The sequence below is a fragment of the Nicotiana attenuata genome, unplaced genomic scaffold (genome assembly GCF_001879085.1).
Source record: "Nicotiana attenuata strain UT unplaced genomic scaffold, NIATTr2, whole genome shotgun sequence".
Taxonomy (NCBI): Eukaryota; Viridiplantae; Streptophyta; class Magnoliopsida; order Solanales; family Solanaceae; genus Nicotiana; species Nicotiana attenuata.
In genome coordinates, this window is record NW_017670312.1 from 461047 (window position 1) to 467046 (window position 6000).

Here is a 6000-nt window from a genome sequence, read left to right on the forward strand (position 1 = left end):
GGTATTACCAACTTATGACTTTTGGCTTTTAGCTTAAAAGTTATTTTTTTAAGCCAATCCAAACACCCTCCAAGTCTAACTAATATCCAACTCCAAATTTCTCACAAGACCAGATTCAAAATTTAAACCCATTTATTTAAGCTTGTTCGACAATGGTGGACCAGCCCATATCTTTATTAAATAATTTCGAAATTTTTATACAAACCCCTTATACTATTTCTAGCAAGTCTAAAGAACATCCAGTCCAAACTTCTCATAAAGGCGGATTTAAAATGAAAACTCACTTATTTAAGCTTGTTTAACCATGGTGGATGATCTTAAAAATTTAATTTTTACCACCCAAATAAATTTGGTTTGTTGAAATAATGCTTTAGTCACAATTATTAATTCGAACATTAGACTAAAAGCTTGAGTATTTTTTAATTAAAAACTAAACAGTAATTTCGAAAACTTATATGGAGTTGAATGTTGAATTTTAGCATATTATTTTTAGCTACAACTTTGTAAAGTTAAATATATGTCATTTAGTTGCAATGTATGTGTGTGAGTTGTATTTATATATAATTTTCTCGATGAAATTCTAATATAATATACTGGAATTTTATGCGTAGTAGCTCCATAATTCAACATATTATGGTGAATTTTTTTCGTGTTTCAACAAAAGGTATTTTTGCCTAAATTTTATTTTTACATTAAATAATATCTATTTTTTAATTACCGGTGCAAAAACAAGTCAACCCACGCTATTTGACCTGCCTTTGAAAACTTGAAGTCAGGACGATATCATTGTGTAACAAAATCCTTTCTATTTTCTTATTTTGTTAAATGGATAAAGTACTCCTTTTCATTACATTTCTAAATCAGACTTGAACTGCAAGTTGATGGCCAAGATTTCAGAGATCCGCAAGAAATGCGGGGTACATCAGGCAAGGAATTAAATACAAAACTTACATACCAAAATATTGGTAACATGTTGTCATGTGATTTAGAAGTTGCTAATTTGAAAACAAAAATAGAGCATCAACTTTATTATAGAAAAATAATATTAACTGGATAAGTTACTGTTATGAGAATGACTAAAAGATAAAAATTTTTTACACAAGTTCTCAACGTATAAATGTGGTCCGGGCCCGGACCTAAATAGGCCGGGCCAAATGGTACCGGACTTTGGCGGGTCGGGCCCAAGCGATCCCGGGCTTAACGGTCCTGGAGGGTGGAACTGGCCCAATGTGGGCCTAAGCCCACATGGGCTCGGGCTAAGTGGGCTGGATTCACGGGCCTAAGTGTTCTGGGCTACTTTTTTATCTAAGACAATTCCTTGTAAATTATATTATATAATTGTGACTTAAATCTTCTAATTCAAATTTAAACACGAAAAAATTATAAAGAAATATCCAAGGGAATGCCTTATAATTTTTATTATTACGACATTAACAAAAAATGGCAATATCTTTCTTAGTCTTCCTCCCCCCAATGGAATGAGCACAACAAGGTGCTAATACCACCATTAAAAGGAAAAAAAACTAATGAAGATGTGCCAAAATACAAGTTACATATTAGTCTACATATTATCTCTAACAAATTTCATAAATCCTTCAAGGTTCGGAGGAATTTCCGTTGGTGGTGGCGGAAAAGAAGCTTGTTTATCATCGCTTCCGGGCGAAGCAGTATCCTCCGCAATTTCCGCTAGCATTTCTTCATAAGCTTCGTCTATCTCCGGTTGTGATTCAGCAAGTCCAAAATTTCTTCTTTCCGAACGGATCCAATATCTGAAGAGTACTGATTTTTCCAAGCTCTCCCTCATAGACGCTCTATGATCACCGATTTGAAGTCTCGCTTGACTGAAAGCGCTCTCCGGTGCCACTGTTGAAGCTTGAATACTTAAAATATCTCGAGCTGGTATTTTCTTTGTCCTTCCACTATTCCAAAACATCAAAGGAGCCGTCGGGATTCTCTGATTCAAGTCCCTGCGACAAATAAACTTGAAGCTCATTTAGTTGTGAACTATCACCAATATTATCACCTTGAGAATCCCTGAACTCCGTCCAAGAACTAAGTGCTTTTAGGCCCCTAGTTCTTTTAGATGATTGCGAACTAGACGAAGTAGGAGTTGGAACATTTGGTCTAGCATGATCTAAGGCAAGTTGATAAGCATTATAAATTGTTTGAGCACTTATTTTAATTGAGGTTTTTGCATCTACAAGTGTAGCAAATTCCTCATCTGAAAAGTGATAAAGCCTTATAAATATTTGTATACCAAAAGTGAGGACCTCCTAATTTTATTGTAGGATTTAACATGGCAGCAACACCATAAATAGGGGGGATAGGGAAAAAATATTTTTTAAACTTATCTTTCATAGAATCAATAGCAAGTTGATAAACCCCACACTCTGAAAATTGAGTAAACAAATCTGCGAGTGCTGCAGTATAAACTAAACAGTTAGAAATAGTAGGATAATATTGCCCAGATAATTCATTTGTAGCAACATGAAATTGTTCTAAAAATTCAACAAGAATTTTAACATTAGTTCAATCCTGATTTGTAAGGTGCTCATCATCATCATCATCATCACTACCAACACGAGCATTAAACGTTGCATTTATTGGGTTTCTATATTCATATGCAACAACTAAACTTTCATACAAGTAATTCCATCTAGTCGGACAAGGTTTAGGAACCTTTCTTTCTCTAAGGCCAAATTCATCATATTTTTTAAAATATTCTCTAAGTCTACTTCTACGGTTTGAATAAAAAGCCAATTAAGAGCCATTTTAACCTTTTCAATTTCAACATTTTAAATTTTCATACCATCACCGATGATTAAATGGTAAATATGACAAATACATCTAATATGAAAATATTACTAAATGCAGGATTTAATGTAGTTGTAAGTAAGCCTATAGCATTAGTGTTACTAGAAGCATTATCCATTGAAACTAACATTATTTTATCTCTAATGTAAAAATATCTACAAATATCTGCAACTGTGTTAGCAATAAACTTACCTGTGTGACGTGAATTAATTATTCTATAAGCAATAATGCGCTTTTGCATTTTTCATTCCTCATCAATCTAATGAGTGGTAACAGTAAGATAATCACAGTCATTACCACCTTTACCAATATCAGTAGTAATAGCAACGCGACAATTTATATGAGTAAATAAATAGCGCAAATATTGTTCATATTCATGTTTATATTTATAAATATCACTCTTTACGGTTGTGCGAGGCCATCCTTTATAAGTAGGATTAAAAACACTTCTAATATAATGCACAAAGTGAGGGTTAGAAGGAAAACTATAGGGTAAGCACATAACAGTAACCATTTTTGTCAATTCTTCACGATCTTTATTTGGATAGTAAGGCAGAATGGCCTAAATGGCACCTATACTTGTCACACTTTGTCATGCCGGTCCCCAAACTTCACTTGTTTTCATTCAGACACTTTAACTTGATCAAAGCCTATATTTTAAGCCCCTCTGACCGTTGACCAAGCACATGTGGCAACAAAATGGTTGAGCTGGACAAAGTGGGTGTAATTCACGCGGACAACGAGCGTGCATATTAAAATATTGAACAAGAAATAATTAAAATAAGAAGAAAAAAATTATTAAAATAAAAATGAAAAATAAATTAAAAAGATAAAGATAAAATAAGTCAAAAAAGAAAAAAAGCAAATAGTATTATTTAAAAGAAATAAATGAATTCATAATATTTATCGTAATAAATATAATTTAAAGATTTTAATCAATAAAAATATAGTTATTCCAAAATAATAATATTGGGGCATCTAGTATTACTTATTGTTTATGTAATGATTTAAATATATAAAAATGCAACACTCAATATATTAAAATTTTACTCTTATAAACCACTATATAAAAGAAGACATCTATTTATAATATAGAGAGAATATTCCAGAGAAAAATAGGAGAACAAAGATTAAAAATATGATTGGATTAAAAAGAGAAGAAATATATGGTAAAAATAGAAAAAAATAAAAATATTAAATTAATGAGGGATAATTTGGAAACTCTAGATTTAATGTAAGGATATTTTCGTCTTGAATAACTTAATTTTCTGCTTCTGCTTTTGCTTCTTGAAAAAAATTAAAATTTGTATCTTCTCCCCAAAAATAGAAAATCTACTTCTACTGCTACTTTTTTTTTGGTAAATAGAGACATTTATTTAAAACATAAACTTAGTAGTCATTACAACAAGAGATTTGTCTAGGCCACGCAGTGCCTATCCCATCCCTATCAAAAACTGAAATAGCAAATACAGACGGATAATAATACAACATTAAGTTAGCAAAAGAATCCAAGCTGCATCCATTCTTGGCTAAGGTGTCCGCTACTCCATTAGCTTCTCTGAATGCATGCCTCAAAGGTAGCGTGCCCGCCTCAAATAATAGGGACCTGCAGTCATCAATAATATTTTAATAAAGACTGTTTTCATTATTTATCATGTTGATTAGTTCTTGGCAGTCTGTTTCAATGACTAGAGGAGTCAGTCTCATTTGGATGGCTAGTTTTAGACCTTGAACTAGGGCGTCACGAACAGTTTGAAGGTCGTCACGACCAAAATTTGGTATTGATTTATCACAAACGGAAGATTTGAAGCCACGAGTTCGCCTTCGGGATTTGACCACAGCGAATATATTCAGATATGGATAAGACCTTGATGCTATCTTCAGAGCTTCGTTAGTCTTTCCTTCTACTTACTTGATTTCTTCTAGCCTTCTCATTTGACCCTTTTATATAGAAGATGGGTGGAGTAGCCGCCAAGAAAATCCTAGTGGGCTATTGGGTTTGAGGCTCATGGACCGACGCATTTGATAGAAAACCAACTAATGGGCTAGCCCAATAGTATATTGGGCCTTTTGTTTAAATCAGTTTAATTAGATTTAAATAATTGATCCAATTATATTAGCCCATAATATTTATAGGACTAATATTTATTTAATTTATGATAAAATTTAAATCTTTTATGGATTTAAATTTAATGAAATTTTAATCGTCTACACATACTTCATTTATTTTTTTAAAAAGGGAGTGCAAGTCAAAAGTGTACAATTAAAAGTGAACGAAAGGAGTATGTCGGACTAGTTAATGTTATATTTCTATCAAAACAAACAATTAAGCAACATTTTTAAGTAAAAAATCAAAAACCAAGATGTACTTCTTCTGTCCCAATTTATATGCTAGTTTTTGCTTTTTGAGATTCAAACTTATTAATTTTGACCATGTATTAATGTCGAATCTTTAAATTTTTCGAAATAAAATTTACGTATTTGAAGTAAAAAATACTATAAGTCACAATAATTAATAATTCAAATACTTAAAAGACTTATGAAAGAATTACAGTCAGAGAACAACTGGTGTAACTCTCGAAATTGGGATGGAGGGAGTATTAATTTTTGAAGCTCTAAAGAAAAATAATTTCCTAAAAATAATGAGCCTGCAAAATAAAAAAATAAAAAAACTAAAAGAAAAAAAATGGAGATGCATTTTCTGAATAACTGTACAATATTATTGAACAACTTTTATTATTAAAAACCAATTCGACTTAAATAATAGTACTAATTTAGGGTATTTTTTTCTTTAAAAAAATGCTAGAAATTGTTATCTTAGCGGTTGAATTTGAGGTGAAGAGCATCGTATGTCCCATTCAACATGTTAAGGGTATTATTTTCAAATCCATAAGGTAAAGGAGGTTTGGTTAAATTTACAAATTCTCTCCTCGTCTCGTTTAGTTAGTATTGTTCTTTGATAATGTTAGATCTAATATTTTGGTCATTGTTTACCCTGGAATCCGGATAACAATTGAATTTATATGGGGTTTTAAGGATCCGTGAACTAAAAGATACAAAAGGTTTGGATTGAGGAAAATAAAAGATAAAGACTCAACAATTGCTGTTAAAGTAAATAATCGCAGAATATAATATTGCTTAGAACAATTGTGCTTGATAGCGTACAAGAATTGAGAGAGATGGTAC